Genomic DNA, 26149 nt, shown 5'->3' with positions numbered 1-26149 from the left:
TTGGTGTGGGGGCCCAAACAAACCAATCATTTCAGCCAAAGTTGTTTGGTAGGCCCTGTCGCTGAAATGATTGGTTTGTTAAAGTGTGCATGTCCTATTTCAACAACATAAGGGTGGGTATGAGGGCCCAAGGACAATTCCATCTTGGAACTTTTTTTTTTGCATTATATGACCAATCAACAGTCGTTTGCCATGTTCAAAAAGTAAAACCAAATTTAAACAAATTCAAGAAATTAAACCAAAAGTAAAATGCCCTGTCATAATTTAAAACACGAGGTATTGACGTGCTCTAAAACTACTGTATTGTTGTTTATATTTTATAAACACTACACTTGAAAGCTTGAGTCTTTCAATAGAAAAGTAACTGTCCATTGCACGAATATTTGCAACAGGGACAATTTTAGGGTTAAGAAAGTCAACTAATAACACTTTGACGCTGTCTGTCTTTATAAACACTACACTTGGAAGTTGGAGGAGGTATTGTGGCCCCGGCACCAAATTTACTACCGGGGCCACTCCACTGTGCAGTCCATATTTAGGTGTATCAGATATTAAACAACGGTGACAGTTGATGCCCAATTTTTTAATTATATTGTTGGCGCTGTAAAAAATTGTGTTCCGGGCACACCACACTACGCAGTCCATACCCTTTTTTGGTGGAATTCTGACCCGTGGAGGGTTTTTTAATTATATTGTGGCCTCTGTACCAAATTGTGTACCGGGGCCACCATACTACGCAGTCAAGATAGATAGATGCGTATCATAGATAAAGTACATTCAGTGGTGTGGGGCAAATTGAAAAATATTCAAAATGCACTGACATTATCAAAAACAAGAGGTTTTCACATGCTGAAACTCCAACATGTAAATGATGGAGAGGATGGAGGAGCAGCCGTATGTATGTGCAGTGTAATGCAGTATGTGCAGTGTAACGCAGACCTGTTGAAGGTTTTTTATATATTTTATTGTGGTGCCCAGTGCCCACTACTCTACGCAGTCCAGATACTATTTTTGGGTGTAATTTAGACCTGTTGAAGGTTTTCTATATATTTTTTATTGTGGTGCCCAGTGCCCACTACTCTACGCAGTCCAGATACTATTTTTGGGTGTAATTCTGACCTGTTGAAGGTTTTCTATATATTATATTGTGGTTGCCAGTGGCCAGTCCTCTATGCAGTCCAGATACTATTTTTGGGTGTAATGCAGACCTGTTGAAGGTTTTCTATATATTTTTTATTGTGGTGCCCAGTGCCCACTACTCTACGCAGTCCAGATACTATTTTTGGGTGTAATTCTGACCTGTTGAAGGTTTTCTATATATTATATTGTGGTGGCCAGTGGCCAGTCCTCTACGCAGTCCAGATACTATTTTTGGGTGTAATTCTGACCTGTTGAAGGTTTTCTATATATTATATTGTGGTGGCCAGTGGCCAGTCCTCTTCGCAGTCCAGATACTATTTTTGGGTGTAATTCAGACCTGTTGAAGGTTTTCTATATATTTTTTATTGTGGTGCCCAGTGCCCACTACTCTACGCAGTCCAGATACTATTTTTGGGTGTAATTCTGACCTGTTGAAGGTTTTCTATATATTATATTGTGGTGGCTAGTGGCCAGTCCTCTACGCAGTCCAGATACTATTTTTGGGTGTAATTCAGACCTGTTGAAGGTTTTCTATATATTATATTGTGGTGGCCAGTGGCCAGTCCTCTACGCAGTCCAGATACTATTTTTGGGTGTAATTCTGACCTGTTGAAGGTTTTCTATATATTATATTGTGGTGGCCAGTGGCCAGTCCTCTTCGCAGTCCAGATACTATTTTTGGGTGTAATTCAGACCTGTTGAAGGTTTTCTATATATTTTTTATTGTGGTGCCCAGTGCCCACTACTCTACGCAGTCCAGATACTATTTTTGGGTGTAATTCTGACCTGTTGAAGGTTTTCTATATATTATATTGTGGTGGCTAATGGCCAGTCCTCTACGCAGTCCAGATACTATTTTTGGGTGTAATTCAGACCTGTTGAAGGTTTTCTATATATTATATTGTGGTGGCCAGTGGCCAGTCCTCTACGCAGTCCAGATACTATTTTTGGGTGTAATTCAGACCTGTTGAAAGTTTTCTATATATTTTATTGTGGTGCCCAGTGCCCACTACTCTACGCAGTCCAGATACTATTTTTGGGTGTAATTCTGACCTGTTGAAGGTTTTCTATATATTATATTGTGGTGGCCAGTGGCCAGTCCTCTACGCAGTCCAGATACTATTTTTGGGTGTAATTCAGACCAGTTGATGGGTTTTTAATTGTATTGTGGGGAACACCCCTCTACGCAGTCCACAAAGATACCTCGTTGCAAGGTTTTGTACTAAAAAAAAAAATTTATTGTGAGGTGTTAGGTGTTCAGAATAGCCTTTAGATTAGTGGAAATTATTGTTATTGGATGTTATTGAGGTTAATAATAGCGTAGGAGTGAAAATAAGCCCAAAAACTTGATTTTTTAACTTTTTATGCTTTTTTCAAAAAAAATCCGAATCCAAAACCTTAAATCCGAACCAAAACCTTTCGGTAGGTGTTTTGCGAAACAAATCCGAACCCAAAACATCGAGAAAATCCGGATCCAAAACACAAAACACGAGACCTCAAAAGTCGCCGGTGCACATCCCTAATTTAAACATGGCTTGTATCAGGAGATTAAAGTTCTAAATGTCAGCACAAATGTACGTCACTATTCAGGTTTTTAATCCTATAAAATGTAAAATTGCGTCACGTGAATGACAGACACATTAGGTGCATTTTAGAAAAATCTCATACTGGGTAATGGCTTTCCAAATGCAGACATATTTTACACCAGTTGCAGTGTCTCATGGTTTGTGTGAGTAAATGGTGCCTAGCAAAGGATGTTAAACCTACAGTGCTCCTTACTAGGTATGGAAATACCTCAAGCCAAGGAGATTTACTCATTTTAATATGTTAGCTCTCAATAATGTGACACCAATCACAGGTTCAAAAGCAGCTAATGGACTAGTTTAATCCATTCAAGATATGTGTGGTGCCCCAAAATCTGAGTACCCTGGGGTGTATCTATATGTTTTTAATTTGTTAATTTAATTTGTTAATTGTTAAAAGTGTTTATAAAGATGTAAAAAAAAAAAAATTCTTGAGGGAGAAGTGACAGTTGGGAGTGGTTGGTGGTTGCCGGGAGTAACAGGAAGGAGGAGTGTGTGGCTTAGCAACAAGTCCACTAACTTTGGTAATAACTGTGAACTCCCAGAAGGCAGTGGGGAGAGGAAAGTTCTAGACTTCTGAGGGAGAGAGATCCCTGTGTCTGCATAGACTGAGACAGAAAAATAGGGACAGAATGAAAATCGGACAAAGTGATATATAAGCAGATTAAAAGTGAAGTAAGTGTAAGAAGAGAAGAAGATAAGAAGTGAGCCAAAGAGAGGTGTGAGTAAAAAGGAAAGTACTGAAAACAAATAAGCAGTATAGAGATCTGTGACATCACACTAAACAGACTGAGCTATGTACTGAGAACAGTGTGAGAGGAGAGAAAATAGAGAGGTCTGTGAATACACACAAAAGAGACCGTGTAATACAAAAGATCATCAGCTTATTTGGCGTGAAAAAGTAATTTATGGGCCCCAACCACGTGCACCACTTCTACTAAATTCCTGTGCACAGTTCAACCCAGGACTGAGTGTAAAATATGGTAACGTTACCAGGGATAATATTGGTGCACCAAATGTTTTAGTTGAATGTTAATGTTAAGTGATTTACCTGAAAATTGATTTATTGTATATTATATGTTAAATGCTATTGTGCTCTATGTTGATCAAATGAATATTTTGTCATTACCATTGAGTTGAAGGGGTCAGTGGCGCGGTGGCTTACCAAAATTATCTTTACCGCGTTATTAATAAACCCAAGTTATTTGACCAATCCTTGTCCCTCTCATTGAAGTATTTATCTCCTGACCACCGGATGTCCGAATAAAAAAGAACCTGAATCGTGTCTGGAGGACAAGGTAAGGGAAAGAAATTCCATCAGTACTCGCCACCACATATGCACCAAGGCCATGAATCGTAACTTCAAATATGTTCCGGTCTGATTATGGCAAATTTACAATATATACGAAGGCCTTTGCCTTTTCTGATAGTGCAAATGCACAGTGGCTGGCACCCGGCGAGTGCTTCACCAAACAACTAAGATCAATGGTCATTCCTGTCCTTATTGCAATAGGCACATATTTCTGCAAATAACCTAAGGCTGTAGTGCTGTGTGAACTGTTTGCTGTGTGTCTAGATATTAATGTTTAGTAATATAAGACACAGGGAAGATTGGTAACTATTACCTTGGACGAAGAACCACACCCTGTTATCCTAGTAAGTACACGGCAACACATTATCTAGTTTGACTAGTGATGGATGTCCAAGAGCTCATTTGTCTCAATAAGTGAAATACCCGGTAATGATGTAATAAATCACAATGGTCTGAGCCTGGCCAAACAGTCAAAATCTCTACAAAACGTCAGTCAGTATGGGATTTTGTCCGATTCTGGCCGTTGTGTTTGTTTGCTTCAGAACACTTGCAGGTATACACTTTTACAGAGGCCAGGTCGGTAGGCAGACGCTCCCCTACAGTAGTTGATTTAAATTAAGCTAGTTCATGGTAATTGAAATTATGCCCAACTCGATAAAACTTTTCTTTATGTCTGTTTGTACAGTTTGATAATACACAGACAGTTACCCATTTAGCAGAAGGGTCAACTCTGAAGCCTCACAATACCATTAAAACATTATCTACAGTGTATTTGTGGATGTTCATCATCATCATCATCATTTATTTATTTATATAGCGCCAGCAAATTCCGTAGCGCTTTACAATTGGGAACAAACATTAATAAAACAATACTGGGTAATACATATAGACAGAGAGGTAAGAGAACCCTGCTCGCAAGCTTACAATCTATGGGACAATGGGAGTTTAAAACACAATACATCATATTGCACACTGGACCAGCTAAAACGCAAAGGTAAAAATACTGAGTGGGCTGTGTGTGTACCAATGTTGGTCAGAGGGTTGTTGTCTTGTGTTAGTTGTGTAGAGGGTGGTAATAGGGGAAATTAAGATGTTACAGTGACTCGTAACCAAACACAGTATGGTGGTGAGCACAGAACAGAGATTGTGTAGCACCCAGATATTAAACATTCAAAGGACTATTGTGTGCTAGGGCAGACACTCTGGGATGAGATGGGGACCCAAAGAACATCTTACATGGGGCCTGATTCATAAAGGAACTTAAATTAAGAAGTTTCTAATTTAAGTCTCCTGGACAAAACCATGTTATAATGCAAGAGGTAAAAATGAGTTTTCTGTTTTGCACATAAGCTTAATACTGACTGTTTTTTCATGAGGCACACAAATACTTGATACCTTATTTGTACACTGAAATGTAAAGTTGCTATTTGTGTGCTATATGATAAAACAGTCAGTATGTCACTTATGTGCAAAACAGAAAACTCATTTGCACCTCTTGCATTGTAACATGGTTTTGTCCAGGAGACTTAAATTAGAAACTTCTTAATTTAAGTTCCTTTATGAATCAGGCCCATGGTGTAGAGTCAGTTTCCTAAAAAGTAAATGTTGATTTCAATATATTTGGCTAAACCTTTTGGAATAATGTGAATGTTGCAATTAAGGTTAGGGCTTTTTTAAATATCATTGTCAACAATTAGGTGGAATGCTTGGCCTGACCTATCTGATTGGTTTAATCATTAGTTATGTGCACTCCTTTGCATTGTGACTTGGTAGTGCACAGTTCACATTTGAAATATAGGTACTGATTTCATTTCGAACCCAGTTCCTCTAGGTTCAAGGATGACTATGCATCCATGGTATCTTCCACACCAAGTAGCTACCTAATTTCCAAAAACTAAGCATAGTGTATGCTGCAAATTTAAAATGCACTTTGAGGTAAAGCCCTATGCTTAGACATCTAGTAACGGATTGTGTGCCAGTGGTCATTACTTACTGCTTGTATGACATTCTGGATGAGGGCCACTCTGCAGTGTGAGGAGACCGAAATTGTTGCTTCATAATATTGTGATGTGTAACACTTTCAAAGTACTGGGGATTTCCTTACATTTGCACTCATGTTGAAACAGGCATTGTTGGTACTATGCCACAAAGTATCACTAAAGATTTTTTACACACACACACACACACACACACACACTGACAGATCCAACTTGAAGATATTCCCATCCTGATTGTGGCTTAATTTGGAGGCTTGGCCCTTTCAGAGGCCATTAGCAATGAAAATGGTATTGCCAAGCAATGACACATTTTAACACCAAGATCCAATCTCAAATTTGGACACTAACTACTTGGAGCACAGATTGTGAAGGTCACAAAACATGTCCAGTGTGTGCAGGCTAACAATGTGTGTCTTCAGACACATTTCAGTTGGGCAAAAAAGGAATATCTGTGTGGGACTGGAATGGACCAATGAACAATATAGGTGATGTATAACATATCACAAATAGCTTACAAAGAAAACACACACTGAAAAGGGAGAACAGTGTCATTGTTTATCTGGTGTCCCAAAGTTGGTTTAAAAATAATGTGGAGACGGTGTTTGTAGTCGCGGCACCGCCGCAACTCTCTGTGTCCTTTTCCGGGCGTCACGGCCGTCGCTATGACGACCGGGATGTCACTTCCTGCATCTTCGTCTTGGTTGCCTGGGCAACAACCGGGACACTGGGGAGCTCCTGGCGCTGTGCCCGGCCAGCTGTCAAACAGCTGGGTGCGTGAGCACAGGGGGAAGACAGAGTCAGCCGTTCAAGGCTGGGTTTGATCAGCCAATCAAGGCTGATTAAGAAATTAAGTTACCGCTGGCACTCTGCCTATTCCATTGGCTGCAGGCTCTGCATATTTATTATACTGCAGCTGAGGACACATTCTGGACTGTGTCCTGATTGGCCATCTGTACTATTTAAGGCAGTGAGGACTGAGCCTCACTGCCGGTTATAGCGTCCAGTTCCAATTCTGCTGCCTGCTATTTTGTTCCTATGTATGGTGTTTAACCTGAGATTGATTACCCGTGTATGACCCTTGCCTGTTCCTGGACTCTGAACCTGTGCTTCTGACCCTGATCTATTGCCTGTACCCGGATTCTGAACCTCTGCTAGTGACCCTGATCCTGTGCCCTGACCCTGACCCTGAATCTGTGCCTGTGACCTTGACCTTTCTGCCTTTACCTGACATAGCCTCTGGTGCCCTGCCCAGTGTGCAACCTCCTATACCTGTGCGCTACCGTGTTAGCATAAACTCATACTACTCTGAGCATAAGACCTGGGGGCATCTGAGTACCTGTGAGCACAACCAGTCTCTACGGGAAAGGCAGCTGCTAAAGGTGAAGACCTCTTCTACCTGTTCTATGAGTTTATGCCGCACTGGTGGCCATAACATTATAACCGGCCAGTGAAAATTGGAGGTAATCATGCCATGGATAACGGTGACTCGAATCTTTCTCCAGCTCAGGTCCTGGCTAACCAGATCCAGGTGATATCGCAAGTTGTACAGAGCCTATCTCATCGTTTGTCAGCTGAAGAAGAGGCCTCCAGAGCCAAAGCTGAATTTGCCTGACCGATTCTCGGGAAGCAGGTCTGCCTTCCGCAACTTTAAAGAGAGTTGCAGATTATACTTCCATCTTAGACCACGCTCCTCTGGTTCGGAACAGCAAAGGGGCAGGATTGTTATCTCTCTACTCCAGGGCGATCCTCAGTCCGGGGCCTTCTCCCTTCCACCCACGAGTCCATCCTTGCAAACCGTGGATGCCTTCTTCCAGGCCTTGGGGTTGCTATACGATCACCCAGACAGATTGGCCTCAGCTGAGTCTCATTTTGGGGCATTAAGGCAAAGACGTCACTCTGCTGAGGAATATTGTACGGAATTCTGGCGATAGTCAACTGATAGTGCCTGGAATGATCCGGCACTGTAGAGTCAATTCCGCTTGGGCCTTACCGAGCAAATTAAGGACTCCTTAGTTCAGTATCCGGTACCTGCCTCACTTGAAGATTTTATGCAGCTTGTCATTAAAATTGACCTTCAAATTAGAGAGAGGAAAACAGAATGGGAGTCTTCAATACCTCCTGGCTCGCCACCCAGTTCTGGTTCTTCCTTGCTGGATTCCTCTGAACCCATGCAGATGGGTGCTTATCGACTGCCTCTGGAGGAACGCTCCAGACGACGATCCCTAGGTCTTTGTTTGCATTGTGGCCAATCGGACCACCTAATTCGTTCCTGACCTATCAAGTCGGGAAACAGCAAAGCCTAAGCGCTGGCGAAGAGGTGCGCTTAGGTCTTCAAATTGTTTCTTCGGAAAACTCTTTATTGGTCCCTAGACGTCTAGCCTTCCAGGACAAATCTGCGGAGGTGACAGTTTTCCTTGATAGCGGTGCAGCAGCTAACTTCCTGGATATCCACTTGGCTCAGACGCTTGAGATTCCGGATATCAAGTTAGGATCAAGCAATACCACCTGTGGTTTGGATGGTAACCCCTCGCCTGGGGGTAGAATACTCGCGACGACTCCAATGGTTCGCTTGTCTGTAGGAGCCCTCCACGCGGAGGAGCTCTCATTCTTCCTGATTACCTGTCCGTCTGCTCCGTTGATTCTGGGGTATCCTTGGCTTCACAGCCATAATCCCCTTATTGATTGGAAAAGAGGGGAGATCATCCGTTGGAGCCCAGAGTGTTCCGCTTCTTGCCTGACTCTACCTCTTAGAGCTCTCCAACCTAGTCCAGATTTGCTGCCCGCACCCTATTGTGACTTTAGTGACGTATTCTGCAAGAAGAAAGCTGACTCGCTTCCACCACATCGGGAATATGACTGTGCGATTGATCTAGTACCGGGTTCCAAGATGCCCAAAGGGCGTCTATATTCCCTATCCATCCCTGAGACTCAGGCCATGGAGCTGTATGTGGAGGAAAACCTGAAGAAAGGGTTTATTCACCCCTCTAAGTCCCCTGTAGGAGCAGGTTACTTTTTTGTATCTAAAAATATGGCAGCCTTAGGCCTTGTATCGATTTCCGTGGTCTAAATAACATCACTGTTAAGAATATGTATCTTTTGGCGTTGATTTTCGTCCTGTTCGATCAGCTTAAAGCAGCCACTATCTTCTCAAAGATTGACCTCAAAGGTGCCTACAATCTTATCCGAATCAAAAAAGGGGATGAGTGAAAAACAGCCTGCAACACCCAGTCGGGACACTATGAGTATCTCGTAATGCCATTCAGTTTATGCAACGCTCCGGCAGTCTTCCAGGACCTAATCAACGATGTACTATGGAAATTCCTTGGAAAAACAGTCGTTGTCTATCTGGATGACATACTAATCTATTCCCAGTCGTTGTCTCAGCATTGCCAGCATGTCCGCCAGGTTCTACTGAAATTACGGGAACATCATCTGTACGCAAAAATGGAGAAATGTGAATTCGAGGTGTCCACAGTGGCCTTCCTGGGGTACATCATCTCCTCATCAGGATTCGCAATGGATACCGCTAAAGTTCAGGCAATTCAAGACTGGGTCCTCCCTACTAACTTGAAAGCAATCCAATGATTCCTTCGCTTCGCCAATTATTATCGTAGGTTTATTGGCTCATTTTCCTCTTTGGTGGCTCCTATCATCGCTCTCACCCTAAAAGGAGCTAACCCAGATGAGTGGTCCCCAGAAGCATTGACAAGTTTATCAGCTCTCAAAGCTGCATTCATTTCTGCACCAGTTCTTAGACATCCTGATCCAGAACTTCCATTCATTGTAGAGGTAGATGCCTCAGATGTTGGTGGAGGTGCCATTCTCTCACAAAGAGACCCGCAGAGTAAGTGTAACAGATACTGGATAACTATTACTAATCTTGATTAGCGCTGGCTTACCTGAGGTGCGGAGTCTAATGATCTCTCCGGTGTTCACCATGAACCGCCGCAAAGCGGGGTGGGCTTCGCTGCCAGGAGTCGCAGGTCGCGGTCCTCAGGTTCGCCCCAAGATGTAGTGCAGCGGAGTGGAGCGGAAGATGCGGAGTCAATCAAGCCGGGTTGGTACACAGGAATGGAAGCAGGCAGAATCAGGAGGCAACTTGGAGTCAATCAAGCCGGGGTCGGTACACAGGTAACAAGACCAGAGGGATAGTCAGCAAGCCGGGTCGGTACACAGGGGTTGGAGAGCCAGGATAGTCTAACAAGCACTGTGGCTTAGTGGTTAGCACTTCTACCTCACAGCACTGGGGTCATGAGTTCGATACCATGGCCTTATCTGTGTGGAGTTTGTTTGTTCTCTCTGTGTTTGCGTGGGTTTCCTCCGGGTGCTCCGGTTTCCTCCCACACTCCAAAAACTTACTAGTAGGTTAATTTGCTGCTATTAAATTGCCCTTAGTCTCTCTCAGTCTGTGTGTGTGTGTGTATGTTAGGGTATTTAGACTGTAAGCTCCAATGGGGCAGGGACTGATGTGAATGAGTTCTCTGTACAGCACTGCGGAATTAGTGACGCTATATAAATAAATGGTGATGATGATGAACAAGCAGAGATCAGAACACAGGAAGACACTGGAGACTCAGCAATCCATGAAGCACAGGAGCCAGGAACAGGTAAGTGGTAACTAGTTGCTCTGACAAGGCTGCAGTGTCCAGGTGAGCTTAATATAGTCTGTGGATAGTAAAAGCCGCCTCCTAGCCATGATCATGTGATCACCCAAACCAGGAAGTGCTGCTGTAAACAGAGACAGGAAAATCAGCAGCATGAAAGCAAGTAAGTTTGTGACAGTACCCCCTCCCTTAAGGGTGGACTCCGGACACCTAACAGAGTTTTAGGGGAAATTTTTTATGGAACAGTTTGAGTAGACGGGGAGCGTGCAGATCAGTGGCTTTTACCCAGGAGCGCTCCTCAGGGCCATAACCCTTCCAATCCACCAAGAACTGTATGGAACCTTGGACTTTGCGAGAATCCAGAATAGTCTTAATCTCATATTCCACTTGATCCTGGTCCACAATAGGAGGAGGAACTCTTGATGGAGAGGAGAATTTGTTGGTTACCATTGGTTTTAACAAGGAGACATGAAAGACATTTGGAATGTGTAGGGAAGGAGGCAGATTCAATCTGAAAGCTACCGGATTGATGACCTCAGAAATAGCGAACGGGCCAATGAACTTGGGAGCAAATTTCTTACTGGGAACCTTTAAACGAATGTTTTGAGTGGATAGCCATACTGTCACTCACCGGACCGTGAGTGCCTCTGCGCTGGTGCGAGGTTCTCTATCCTTCCTGCCGGCGTCTGTCCTTAACCGTGGCCATGCGCCATCTTGATGGACTGCGCATGCGCAGCATCCATGAACTCTTATGACCTTGCTTTTAATCTAATTGGTGGATCAATCACCTCTCCCTATTTAAGGCACCTGTGGCCATGGTATCGTTGCCTGATCTTGAGTCTCATTCCCTGTGAGTCTCTGAAGGTGTCTCCAGTGTCCTGCTCGTATCTTCAGTTTCCTACTGGATTACCTGCTCTGCTCATCGGCGGTTCCCATACCCGCTACTGACTCCTGTGTCCTACTCGTGTCTTCAGCTGTCTGCTGGATTACCTGCTCTGCTCATCGGTGGTTTCCATACCCGCTACGGACTCCTGTGTCCTGCTCGTGTCTTCAGCTGTCTGCTGGATTACCTGCTCTGCTCACCTGCGGTTCCCATACCCGCTACAGCCTCTCAGCTCTCTTGCTGTGCCTGCATATCCTCGTTGGACAAGCTTCTCTACTTAGCAGCGGTATGCATACTTGTTATTGACTATCAGCTGTTATCCTGCATCTCCGCTTTGGACAAGCTTCTCTACTCAGCAGCGGTATCCATACCCGCTATAGACTATAAGCCGTTACGCTGCATATCTGTTTGAACAATCTTCTCTACTCAGCAGCGATATGCATACTTGTTATTGGCTATCAGTTGTTATCCTGCATATCCGCTTTGGACAAGCCTCTCTACTCAGCAGCGGTATACATACCCGCTATAGACTATTAGCTGTGACGCTGCATATCTGTTTGGGACTAGCTCCTCTGCTCTCCAATTGTATTTATACAGTTATAGACTCTTATCACTCCTCCACTTATCCGCACTTGGACAAGTCCTCACCTCTTCACAGCAGTGGTACAACTTGCTATACGCAGACCACTGACTCTCACGCTACCTACCTACACCTGGACAAGTCTTCTCTTCACAGCAGTGGTACAACTTGCTATATGCAGACCACTGACTCTCCCGCTACCTACCTACACCTGGACAAGTCTTCCCTTCACAGCAGTGGTACAACTTTCTATATGCAGACCACTGACTCTCCCGTTACCTACCTGCACCTGGACAAGTCTTCTCATCACAGCAATGGTACAACTTGCTATCCGCAGACCACTGATTCTCCCGTTACCTTCCTTCACCTGTTCACGTCCACTCTACTCTCCTACCAGTACAGCTGCAAGTCGCTGACTCTCCTACCAGTATAGCTGCAAGTCACTGACTCTCATCTATTCCATTGGCATTCTCTCTCCATCTGCTGTTATATACGTTCCTACTATTCACCCTACTGCCCAGAGGTCCGCTGTGTAAACCCCGCCCCTCTGGTAAGCATTGTCAACTGGTGAATCCTGGGCAGAACTCCTAGTGCCCGTGACACATACCCTGTCACCGATAGAAAAGCTTGGGCTTACTCTTCTCTTATCATAAGATTTCTTTGAACGAATGGTTGTGCTCTTTAAATTCCTCTTGGTTTGTTCCCAAATAGAAGAGAAGTTACGAAACAATGAGTCCACTGACGGAACTTCGGAAGGTGTAATTTGAGAGAAGGTGGGTAGTCTAGGATGGCAGCCATAAAGAACAAAAAAGAGGGAGTTAGAGATGGCCTCATGAAAAAGATTGTTAGGGGCGAACTCGGCCCAAGGGATAAGATCCACCCAGTTATCTTGATTACTTGAGATAAATATTCTTAAGAATTTTTCTATTTCTTGGTTGGTTCTCTCCGTAGACCCATTGAACTGGGGATGATATGCGGAGGAAAAATCAAGCTTAATTCTGGACTTACTGCAGAAGGACCTCCAAAATTTTGATATGAACTGTGATCCACGATCGGAAACATAATGTTGAGGACAGCCATGGAGGCGAAATATTTCTTCAATAAAAATATCGGCTAAGGAGGAGGAAGATGGAAGACCTTTAAGAGCAATAAAGTGGGCTGTTTTAGAGAAGCGGTCCGTGACCACTAGCACCACAGTACAGGATTTGGAAGGTGGAAGGTCTGTGATAAAGTCCATCGAGATGGGTATTCAGGAATGGGTAATGGGAGCAAACATCCATAAGTTCTTTTCCTAGAGGTCTTGTGTTGAGCACATTTGGAACAAGCAGAAACAAATCTCTTCACATCTTCCAGTAAAGAAGGCCACCAGTAACTTCGGGACCACAAGTCCCAGGTTTTGCGGATGCCGGCGTGCCCAGCGAAGAGAGAGCGATGAGCCCAGCTGAGGAGTTGAGTGCGTAGATGTGGCACGATGAATGTTTTGCCCGGAGGGCAACCCTTGTTAAGGTGTGTAATTGCCAAAACTCGACAGGGGTCTACAATGAATTTATTGTCCTCCAAAGGTTCCATATCAGCTGGATAAAAAGAGCGAGATAAGGCATACGCCTTCATGTTCTTGGATCCAGAGTGAAAGGTGATGTTAATATCAAAACGTGAGAAGAATAAGGACCACCTTGCTTGTCGAGGGTTTAGACAACGGGCAGTACGTAAGTATAGTAAATTCTTGTGATCGGTATATATGGTGATTGGAAATCGTGCCCCTTCTAGTAGATGTCTCCATTCAGAGAGAGCCAACTTGATGGCCAGGAGCTCCTTGTCGCCAATCCAATAATTCCTTTCCGTAAGTAACAAGCAATGGGAAAAGAATCCGCAAGGATGACGTTTGCCAGAATGGCTCCGTTGTGAAAGTACGGCTCCAGTACCAACGGAAGACACATCTACCTCCAGGATAAAAGGACGTGAACAATCAGGCTGTTGCAGAATAGGTGCAGATGAGAAGAGAGACTTTAATGATATGAAGGCTTGGATAGCCTCAGTGGACCATACGCTAGCATCATCAGATTTACAGGTCAATGCAGTGATGGGAGCCACCAGAGAAGAATAACCTTTGATAAACTGACGATAGTATTTGGAGAATCCTAGGAAGCATTGGGTAGCCTTAAGACCTGAAGGTTGAGGCCAGTCAAGTATGGCTTTCAGTTTGGTCGGATCCATCTGCAGTCCGGTGCCAGAAATAATATATCCCAGGAAATGAATTTGTTTCTGCTCGAAGGTGCATTTCTCTAATTTGCAGAATAGATTATTTTTTCGGATACGAGAGAGAACCTCCAACACATGACTGCGATGAGATACTAGATCTTGAGAAAAGATGAGGATGTCGTCCAAGTAGATGACTACGGATTGATACAGGAGATCTTGAAAGAGCTCATTCATAAAGCCCTGAAAGATAGCTGGGGCATTACATAACCCAAAGGGCATGAACAGGTATTCAAAGTGGCCGTGTCAGGCGCCGCTCGGCGGCCTCCCGCCCGTCTGCATAGCACGTCTGGTTGCCTAGCAACCAGACGCGTCACTTCCCCTTCCGCCCGACCGGCCAGCTACAGACTTGAAAGCGTTCCCGTTGCTAGGCAACGGGACGCTGCATGAAGATAGCGCTACGGCGCTAAAGGATGACAAGCGCTACGGTGCTGGAGTAATGACAGCACTACTAGTGCTGAGGGCATTGGCTAGCAGCACTATTTAAGCCTCTCTGACCCCACCTCCTGTGCCAGAGTTTCAGGTCCTTTCCTGTCCTCCAGCGTTCCAGTGTTCCTGTGATTATCTGTTTCCTGACCTTTTCCTTCCTCCAGTTTATTGCCGTTTGCCTGTGACCATTGTGACCCGGATTGCCTTAACTACCCTTTTGGATCTCCCTTTTGTACCTCGCTGTCAGAACGTTATCGACCAGGCTTGACTCACTACCCCTTCGGATTCTCCTTGTGTACCTGCATTGCCCGCACCGTTGCCGAACTGGCCTGTCTGACATTCCTCTCGTACTTCGCTATCTGACTCGTGGAAGGACTGCGATCTGCGTGTTTCCTGCAGCTAAGCCCATACCTCCTTGCGGGGGTCCCTGGTGAACACCAGGGGCACATTAGACTCCGCACCTTCCTCCGAGTAGTGTCAATGATAGCAGGTATGCTATACTAGTCGTGACAGGCCGTCTCTGGTGTTGAATGCTGTTTTCCATTCATCCCCCTCCTTAATGCGTATGAGGTTATACGCTCCTCTAAGATCTAGTTTAGAAAAGATGGTGGCACCCTTAATACGGTCGAAGAATTCAGAAATCAATGGCAGAGAATACCGATTTTTAATGGTAATAGCATTCAGACCTCTGTAATCTATGCAAGGGCGGAGACCCCCATCTTTCTTTTTTACGAAGAAGAAGCCAGCCCAAGCTGGGGAGGCAGACTTGCGGATGAAGCCCATTTTTAGATTTTCTTGGACGTACTCCTCCATAGCCTTAGACTCCGGAAGAGAAAGGGGGTAAACACGACCCCTGGGAATAGGTTTACCAGGTATAAGATCAATGCCACAATCCCAGATTCTGTGAGGAGGGAGTCTTGTGGCCTCTTGTTGACAAAAACGTCAAAGAAGGGTTGGTATGTTTCAGGCAGAAGAGACACTGGAAATGTTTGGGAACGTCTGGGAATGTCTGGAGGGACCACCTTCTGGAGACAATGAGAGAAGCAGAACTGTCCCCAGTTCAATATGTGACCTGATTTCCAGTCTAGGGTAGGAGAATGGAGACGAAGCCATGGAAGTCCTAGGATGACTGGGTTGGTACATTTCTGAATTACCAGAAAGGAAATCTTTTCCCAATGAAGCACTCTGACCTGGAGAAGGAGGGGAATGGTGCGTACCAGGATGGACCCCTCAGGAAGTCTTCTCTCATCAATGGCCAGCAGTGAGATGGGTTGTTCCAAGGCTTGTGTGGGAATGGAGAATTGCTTGACTACTGTGGCTGAGATGAAATTTCCTGCGGCTCCGGAGTCACGAAGTGCAGACTGCGGGAAAGTATTATGTCCTAACTGAAGGGAAATAGGAATAGTAAGGCAATCATTACTACAAGGAACTGACTGACACTGAGAGAAGAGGCCCAACGATACAGCTCCTGAACTCGTTAGGCCCTGTCGTTTCCCGGACGTTTGGGACAAGAACTTAGAAGATGGCCACCTTCTCCACAATACAGACACAACTTGTTCTGAAATCTCCTCTACCTCTCCTCGGCCGACAGGTGGGTCCTCCCCAGTTGCATAGGTTCTTCGGAAGGAAGAACAGGTGTTTGGAAGTTAGGGGCCAAGCGAATCATACTGCGCCGAGATTGTTCTTTCTCGGAACTACGCTCCTTGAAATGCAAATCAACCTTGACACAGAGGGAGATGATATCATCCAGAGATGTAGTGAGTTCCCGAGATACCAGCTCGTCTTTGATCCGGTCTGAAAGGCCCTGCCAGAAAGTAGCCACTAGAGCCTCGTCATTCCAGCGAAGTTCAGAGGCCATCGTTCTGAAGTGGACTACATACTATCCCACAGACTGGTTTCCTTGGCGAAGACGTAATAAGCTGGTAGCGGCATTAGATACCCTTCCTGGCTTGTCAAATATCTTCCTGAAAGTGGACAAAAAGGTGTTGAAGTTATACAGAATGGGATCATTCCTCTCCCATAAAGGGGAAGCCCATGCTAACGCTTGACCGGAATATAGTGAAATCACATAGGCCACTTTAGCTTTTTCAGAAGGGAAGTTCCCTGGCAACAGCTCAAATTGTATGGAGCATTGATTTAAAAATCCTCTACAATATTTGGGGTCCCCATCGAACTTAGGTGGGTTAGGTATCCGTAACTGCGAGGAAGAAGCTGCTGCTACGGGCGGTGGTTCTGGGGCTGCAACCGCCGACGCAGGTGATCCGCTAGCCACCAAGGTGTTCTGGAGAACATCTAACTGAGTAGATAAACTATTGAGGAATTTTAAAAGTTGCTCTTGGTTAGCCTCTTGCTTATCCATCCTTCCCACTTAATGCTCCAACAGATCTTTTGCAGCTGAATCCATGGTCAGAGCAAACTGTAACAGATACTGGATTACTATTACTAATCTCGATTAGCGCTGGCTTACCTGAGGTGCGGAGTCTAACGATCTCCCTGGTGTTCACCAAGAACCGCCGCAAGGCGGGGTGGGCTTCGCTGCCAGGAGTCGCAGGTCGCGGTCCTCAGGTTCGCCCCAAGATGTAGTGCAGCGGAGTGGAGCGGAAGATGCGGAGTCAATCAAGCCGGGTCGGTACACAGGAATGGAGGCAGGCAGAATCAGGAGGCAACTCGGAGTCAATCAAGCCGGGGTCGGTACACGGGTCACAAGATCAGAGGGATAGTCAGCAAGCCAGGTCGGTACACAGAGGTTGGAGAGCCAGGATAGTCTCACAAGCAGAGATCAGAACAGAGGAAGACACCGGAGAATGGAAGACTGAGCAATCCACGAAGCACAGGAGCCAGGAACAGGTAAGTGGTAACTAGTTGCTCTGACAAGGCTGCAGTGTCCAGGTGAGCTTAATATCGTCTGTGGATATTAAAAGCCACCTCCCAGCCATGATCATGTGACCACCCAAACCAGGAAGTGCTGCTGTACACAGAGACAGGAAAATCAGCAGCATGAAAGCAAGTAAGTTTGTGACAGTAAGAAATTACATCCTTGTGCTTACCTATCTAGAAAATTTTCCCCTGCGGAAATTAATTATGATGTAGGAAACCGTGAGTTGCTGGATATTAAGTGGGCCTTGGAAGAATGGCGGCACTGGTTAGAAGGAGCTGCACATACTATTACCATCTTCACTGACCATAAAAACCTCCAATATATCCAGACCGCAAAAACTTTGAATCCCAGGCAGGCTCGCTGGGCTTTGTTCTTCACCAGATTTAAGTTCCTCATCACATTTCGTCCAGGTTCAAAAAACACCAAAGCCGATTCTTTGTCCTGAAGTTTTATGGCACATCATCCTCAGTCTCCGGACCGGATGCCTATTGTCCCCTCAGCCTCTATTCATATAGGATTAACCCAGGATTTGGGAGCCACCCTTCGCCAGTTTCAGAAAATCGCTCTGGTTCAGACACCTGATAATTAGGGATGAGCGCACTCGGATTTATGAAATCCGAGCCCACCCGAACGTTGCCGATCCGAGTCGGATCCGAGACAGATCCGGGTATTGGCGTCAAATTCAAATCTGAAACTGAGGCTCTGACTCATAATCCCGTTGTCGGATCTCGCGATACTCGGATCCTATAAATTCCCCGCTAGTCGCCGCCATCTTCACTCGGGCATTGATCAGGGTAGAGAGAGGGTGTGTTAGGTGGTCCTCTGTCCTGGTAGATCTCTGCTGTGCTGTTTAGTTCTGTGCTGTGCTGTTTAGTTCTGTGCTGTGCTGTGCTGTGCTGTGTTGTGTTCTGCAGTATCAGTCCAGTGGTGCTGTGTGCTGTGCTCTGTCCTTCTGAGGTCAGTGGTGCTGCTGGGTCCTGTGCTGTGTCCTGTTCAGTCCAGTGGTGCTGTGTCCTGTGCTCTGTGCTTCTAAGGGCATAGTTATTTCCCCAATATTCCCCTGTGTTTAAAAAAATAAAAAAAAGTTATTTAAAAAAATACCAAAAACTAATTTAATTTTTTTTAATTACCACAAAATTTGCACAACCAATCCTGCAGTATAAGCCCATTGGTACTGCAATATTACCAAGTTCACACATTCAGCAGTAAAAGTCCAGTGGCACTGCAATATTACAAAGTTCACACATTCTGCAGTATCAGTCCATTGGTGCTGTGTCCTGTGCTCTGTCCTGCTGAGTTCCGTAGTGCTGCTGGGTCCTGTGCCGTGTCCTGTTCAGTCCAGTGGTGCTGTGTCCTGTGCTCTGTGCTTCTAAGGGCATAGTTATTTCCCCATTATTCCCAAGTTTTTAAAAAATAAAAAAAAAGTAAAAAAAAAATTAAAAATTAAAGATTAAAAAAAAAATATATAATTATAACCAAATTTGCAAAACCAATCCAGCAGTATAAGTCCATTGGTACTGCAATATTACAAAGTTCACACATTCTGCAGTATCAGTCCATTGGTGCTGTGTCCTGTGCTCTGTCCTGCTGAGTTCCGTAGTGCTGCTGGGTCCTGTGCCGTGTCCTGTTCAGTCCAGTGGTGCTGTGTCCTGTGCTCTGTGCTTCTAAGGGCATAGTTATTTCCCCATTATTCCCAAGTTTTTAAAAAATAAAAAAAAAGTAAAAAAAAATAAAAAATAAAAAATTAAAAAAAAATATATAATTATAACCAAATTTGTAAAACCAATCCAGCAGTATAAGTCCATTGGTACTGCAATATTACCAAGTTCACACATTCTGCAGTATCTTGTGCTACATATAATGGAGACCAAAAATTTGGAGGATAAAGTAGGGAAAGATCAAGACCCACTTCCTCCTAATGCTGAAGCTGCTGCCACTAGTCATGACATAGACGATGAAATGCCATCAACGTCGTCTGGCAAGCACGATGCCCAATCTCCTAGTACAGGGCATGTAAAATCCAAAAAGCCCAAGTTCTCAAAAAATAGCAAAAAAAGAAACTTAAAATCATCTGAGGAGAAACGTAAAGTTGGCAATATGCCAATTACGACACGTAGTGGCAAGGAACGGCTTAGGCCCTGGCCCGTGTTCATGACTAGTGGTCCAGCTTCAACCAAGGATCTAAGCCCTCCTCCCCCCCCTACAAAAAATTTAAGAGAGTTATGCTGTCAGCAACAACAACAAAACAGCAAAGAACTCTGCCTTCTAAACATATGACATCACAAATCCCCAAGGCGAGTCCAAGGGTGTTGTTGGTTGTGAACCCTGACCTTCCCATCACTGTACGGGAAGAGGTGACTCCATCCAGCATTTGCAGCACGCCCTCTGCATATGCTGGAAGGATCACCCACAGTCCAGTTACAGATTTGGCTAATGAAGGTGTGAATGTTGTACACTGGGAGGAGGATATTGATGTAGCTGGCGCTGAGGAGGATGTTGATGATTATGATGCAGACAGATACCAAATTGCATTTCTCAATTTCTATTTATATTCTAGATTATATAACGGCTGAAAAGTTTTCTGTTTTACTCCTAGTGGAGAGGGGATCTGATGCAGACAGATACCAAACTGCCTTTGTCCATTTCTTTGTATATTTGAATTGCTAGTTCTACAGTCTATGCAGGCTGCTTTATTTATATTCAACTACAAGTGTAGGGTGGGGGGGAGGGGGGGGGCATAGATAGCCACCAAAGTAACGTGGTCCATTTAATTTCACTTTCTAGCTCCACAGTCTGTGCAGCCTGCTTTTTTTTATCTTCAAAGTATTTATATTTACAAGCCTTGCAATCTAAATTAACTAGAGGTAGTGACGTGGTAGAACTCCAAAAGGCAGTTTGGAAGCCCCTGTACAAACTGGCTCTATTTTTTAACTGAGTTGTCCCACCTCCAGTGTGTACTCGGAAAGAGTTTTTAGTGCAGCGGGGAACCTGGTCAGTGAGCGGCGAAGGAGGTTGCTTCCTCACAACGTTGAAAAAATGATGTTTATAAAAATGAATAATCAATTCCTCAATGAAGTACAGCACTGCCCACCAGACAGTACAGAGGGACTGTGGTTGTGGAGTCCAGCGGGGACGAATTGATAATGTGTGAGGAGGAGGAAGTACACACTGTAGGGGGAGAGGAATCAGAGGTTGAGGATGAGGACGACATCTTTCCTCAGTAGAGCCTGTTTAGTTTGTACAGGGAGAGATGAATTGTTTTATTGGTGTGGGGGCCCAAACAAACCAATCATTTCAGCCACAGTTGTTTGGTAGGCCCTGTCGCTGAAATGATTGGTTTGTTAAAGTGTGCATGTCCTATTTCAACAACATAAGGGTGGGTGGGAGGGCCCAAGGACAATTCCATCTTGCAACTTTTTTTTTGGCATTATGTGACCATTCAACAGTCGTTTGCCATGTTCAAAAAGTAAAAGAAAATGCCAACAAATTCCATAAATTAAATCAAAAGTTAAATGCCCTGTCATTATTTAAAACAAGAGGTTTTGACGTGCTAGAATTAGTGTAGTGTTAAGATGTTATAAACACTACACTTGGAAATTGGAGGAGGTAATGTGGCCCCGGTATCAAATTGGGTACCGGGGCCACCCCACTACGCAGTCCAGATACTTGTTTGGTGGAATTCAGACCAGTTGAGGGTTTTATTATTATATTGTGGGGACCACTCTATCTATACCACACTACAACTCTATACCACTTTATTTAATACTTTAATTCTATTTAATACTTTAATTCTATTTAATACTTTAATTCTATTTAATACTTTAATTCTATTACTAATTACCATAAAGAGGAACTGCCGCTTCTATTTAATACTTTAATTCTATTAGTAGTTACCATAAAGAGGAACAAAATAAACCAATTTTACCAAAAGTATAATATGACTTAGACTTACAAACACTACACTTGAAAGATGGTGCCTTTAAATGAAAAAGTCAGTCTTCATTGCACGACTATGTGCAACAGGGACAGTTTTTTGGTTTACAAAGTCAACCAATAACACTTCAACCCTGTCTGTCTTTAACATACTTGATGGGATCTCAATGACGAATTGTCTGTACCATGTTTGGAGGAGGTATTGTGGCCCCGGTATCAAATTGGGTACCGGGGCCATCCCACTACGCAGTCCAGATACTTGTTTGGTGGAATTCAGACCAGTTGAGGGTGTATTTATTTTATTGTGGCCCCGGCACCAAATTTACTACCGGGGCCACTCCACTGTGCAGTCCATATTTAGGTGTATCAGATATTAAACAACGGTGACAGTTGATGCCCAAATTTTTAATTATATTGTGGCCTCGGTACCAAATTGTGTACCGGGGCCACCCCACTACGCAGTCCATACCCTTTTTTGGTGGAATTCTGACACGTGGAGGGTTTTTCAATTATATTGTGGCCTCGGTACCAAATTGTGTACCGGGGCCACCACACTACGCAGTCTAGATAGATAGATGCGTATCATAGATAAAGTACATTCAGTGGTGTGGGGCAAATTGAAAAATATTCAAAATGCACTGACATTATCAAAAACAAGAGGTTGTCACACGCTAAAACTTCAACATGTATATGATGGAGAGGATGGAGGAGCAGCCGTATGTGTAGTGTAATGCAGACCTGTTGAAGGTTTTTTATATATTTTATTGTGGTGCCCAGTGCCCACTCCTCTACGCAGTCCAGGTACATTTATTGGTGCGAATCATAAAAGTTCAGGGTTTTTAATATATATTGTGGTGACCCACTCCTCTACGCAGTCCAGGTACATTTATTGGTGCGATTCATAAAAGTTCAGGGTTTTTAATATATTGTGGTGACCCACTCCTCTATGCAGTCCAGGTACATTTATTGGTGCGATTCATAAAATTTCAGGGTTTTTAATATATATTGTGGTGACCCACTCCTCTACGCAGTCCAGGTACATTTATTGGTGCGAATCATACAAGTTGATGGTTTTCTTATTATATATATTGTGGTGACCCACTCCTCTACGCAGTCCAGGTACATTTATTGGTGCGAATCATACAAGTTGATGGTTTTCTTATTATATATATTGTGGTGACCCACTCCTCTACGCAGTCCAGATACATTTATTGGTGCGAATCATAAAAGTTCAGGGTTTTTAATATATATTGTGGTGACCCACTCCTCTACGCAGTCCAGGTACATTTATTGGTGCGATTCATAAAAGTTCAGGGTTTTTAATATATTGTGGTGACCCACTCCTCTACGCAGTCCAGGTACATTTATTGGTGCGATTCATAAAATGTCAGGGTTTTTAATATATATTGTGGTGACCCACTCCTCTACGCAGTCCAGGTACATTTATTGGTGCGAATCATACAAGTTGATGGTTTTCTTATTATATATATTGTGGTGACCCACTCCTCTACGCAGTCCAGATACATTTATTGGTGCGAATCATAAAAGTTCAGGGTTTTTAATATATATTGTGGTGACCCACTCCTCTACGCAGTCCAGGTACATTTATTGGTGCGATTCATAAAAGTTCAGGGTTTTTAATATATTGTGGTGACCCACTCCTCTACGCAGTCCAGGTACATTTATTGGTGCGATTCATAAAAGTTCAGGGTTTTTAATATATTGTGGTGACCCACTCCTCTACGCAGTCCAGGTACATTTATTGGTGCGATTCATAAAAGTTCAGGGTTTTTAATATATTGTGGTGACCCACTCCTCTACGCAGTCCAGGTACATTTATTGGTGCGATTCATAAAAGTTCAGGGTTTTTAATATATATTGTGGTGACCCACTCCTCTACGCAGTCCAGGTACATTTATTGGTGCGAATCATACAAGTTGATGGTTTTCTTATTATATATATTGTGGTGACCCACTCCTCTACGCAGTCCAGATACATTTATTGGTGCGAATCATAAAAGTTCAGGGTTTTTAATATATATTGTGGTGACCCACTCCTCTACGCAGTCCAGGTACATTTATTGGTGCGAATCATAAAAGTTCAGGGTTTTTAATATATATTGTGGTGACCCACTCCTCTACGCAGTCCAGGTACATTTATTGGTGCGAATCATAAAAGTTCAGGGTTTTTAATATATATTGTGGTGACCCACTCCTCTACGCAGTCCAGAAAGATACCTCGTTGCAACGTTTTGGACTAATAACTATATTGTGAGGTGTTCAGAATACACTGTAAATTAGTGGAAATGCTTGTTATTGAATGTTATTGAGGTTAATAATAGCGTAGGAGTGAAAATAAGCCCAAAAACTTGATTTTTAAACTTTTTATGTTTTTTTCAAAAAAAATCCGAATCCAAAACCTTAAATCCGAACCGAGACCTTTCATCAAGAGTTTTGCGAGACAAATCCGAACCCCAAAAATAACGAAAATCCGGATCCAAAACACAAAACACGAGACCTCAAAAGTCGCCGGTGCACATCCCTACTGATAATAAATTATTTGTTCCGGTTCATCTAAGAAAATCCATCCTCATGGAGCGTCATGACAACCGCTCAGCGGGGCACCCTGGAATTCATAAGACCATTGAAATTGTTTCCCACTGGCTTTGGTGGCCCACTTTATCTGCTGATGTGGAGGGATATGTCCGTGCTTGCCCTGAATGTACCAGAAACAAATCGTCTAGAAACCGTCCTCCGGGTCTTCTGTTACCCTTACCTACTCTAAGAAGGTCTTGGACCCATCTTTCAATAGATTTTATTGTTGACCTTCCAGTATCCGCGGGTCATAACACCATTTGGGTAGTCGTGGACCAATTCAGTAAGATGGCACATTTCATATCCTTACCCAAACTACCAGATGCCAGGAGTTTAGCCACCCTGTTTCTTACACATATCTTCCGTCTCCACGGCCTTCCAGAAGACATCTTTTCGGATCGAGGGTCCCAGTTTATTGCACAATTTTGGAGGTCTTTTTGTAATTCCATTGGAATCAGTATCAGTATGTCCTCTGCTTACCACCCTCAGTCGAATGGTCAGACGGAAAGAACCAATCAATCCTTGGAACAGTTCCTCCACATCTATGTTTCCAAGTTCAACGATAATTGGTCCTCTCTCTTGCCCTGGGCGGAATTCGCTTACAACAATTCCTGCCATTCTGCAACACACACATCCCCATTCTTCTGTAACCTCGGATTCCACCCAAAATCTAACTTTCTCTTCTGCTGTTCCTGTTGGTGAACACCTGCCTTTACTGCCAGGTTGAAGTCTGTCTGGAAAAAGGTGCACTCTGCACTAGCTCAAGCCTCCCAAAAATCCAAAGCCTTTGCTGATCACCATCGTGGTCGTGTTCATTGAAGGTGGGGAATCGAGTTTGGTTGTCCACACGGAACATAAAATTAAGACAACGCTGCAAGAAGCTGGGACCCCGATACATTGGACCATTTTCCATTGAAAAATGGATAAATCCAGTAGCATTCAGGCTCAAACTACCACCTTCTTTAAAAATACCTTCTACATTCCATTGTTCTCTTTTAAAAAATGCCCTTGTTGCTAGCAAATTCAATCAACCATCTCCTAATAGGCCTCGGCCTCTGCTGGTGAATGGAGACCGTGAGTTCATCATTGAAAAAAATTTGGAATCAAGGAAAGTCCAAGGTCAAGTTCAGTTCCTAGTCCATTGGAAGGGTTACGGCCCAGAAGAGCGATGTTGGATACCACAGGGGCGTCTCCATGCGAAGAGATTAATGAAGGAATTCTTTAAAAAATTTCCTACTAAATCTGGATGGTGGGGTTCCTTGATCCCTCCTCAAGGGGGGGTACTGTTAGTAGTCGCGGCGGCCGCGGGCACCGCCGTGACTCTCTGTGTCCTTTTCCGGATGTCCCGGACGTCACTTCCTGCATCTTCGTCACGGTTGCCTGGGCAACAACCGGGGCGCTAGGGAGCTCCTGGCGCCGCGCCCGGTCAGCTGTCAAACAGCCGGGCGCGTGCGCACAGTGGAAGACAGAGTCAGCCGTTCAAGGCTATGTTTGATCAGCCAATCAAGGCTGATTAAGAAATGAAGTTACCGCTGGCACTCTGCCTATTCCATTGGCTGCAGGCTCTGCTTATTTATTATACTGCAGCTGAGGACACATTCTGGAATCCACACATTGTTAGCCAGCAGACACGTGACATGTTTTGTGCCCTTCACAATGTATGTTCCAAATAGTTTGTGTACTAATTTGATATTGGATTGTGATGTATAAATGTGTCATTGCTTGTCAATAAAGAGTCTTTAGGGATACTTTGTGGCATAATAACAACTATGCCTGTTGAAACATGATAGCAAATGCAAAGAAATAATCAGTACTTTGAAAGTGTTATACATCACATTATTCTTATCTAACTTACCGTATTTTTCGCTCCATAAGACGCACCTGACTATAAGACGCACCTAGTTTTTAGAGGAGGAAAACAGGAAAAAAAGTATTCTGAACCAAATAATGTAATAAAATA

The sequence above is a fragment of the Mixophyes fleayi genome, chromosome 9 (assembly GCF_038048845.1).
Source record: "Mixophyes fleayi isolate aMixFle1 chromosome 9, aMixFle1.hap1, whole genome shotgun sequence".
Classification (NCBI taxonomy): Eukaryota; Metazoa; Chordata; class Amphibia; order Anura; family Limnodynastidae; genus Mixophyes; species Mixophyes fleayi.
This window is presented reverse-complemented; position numbering follows the sequence as displayed.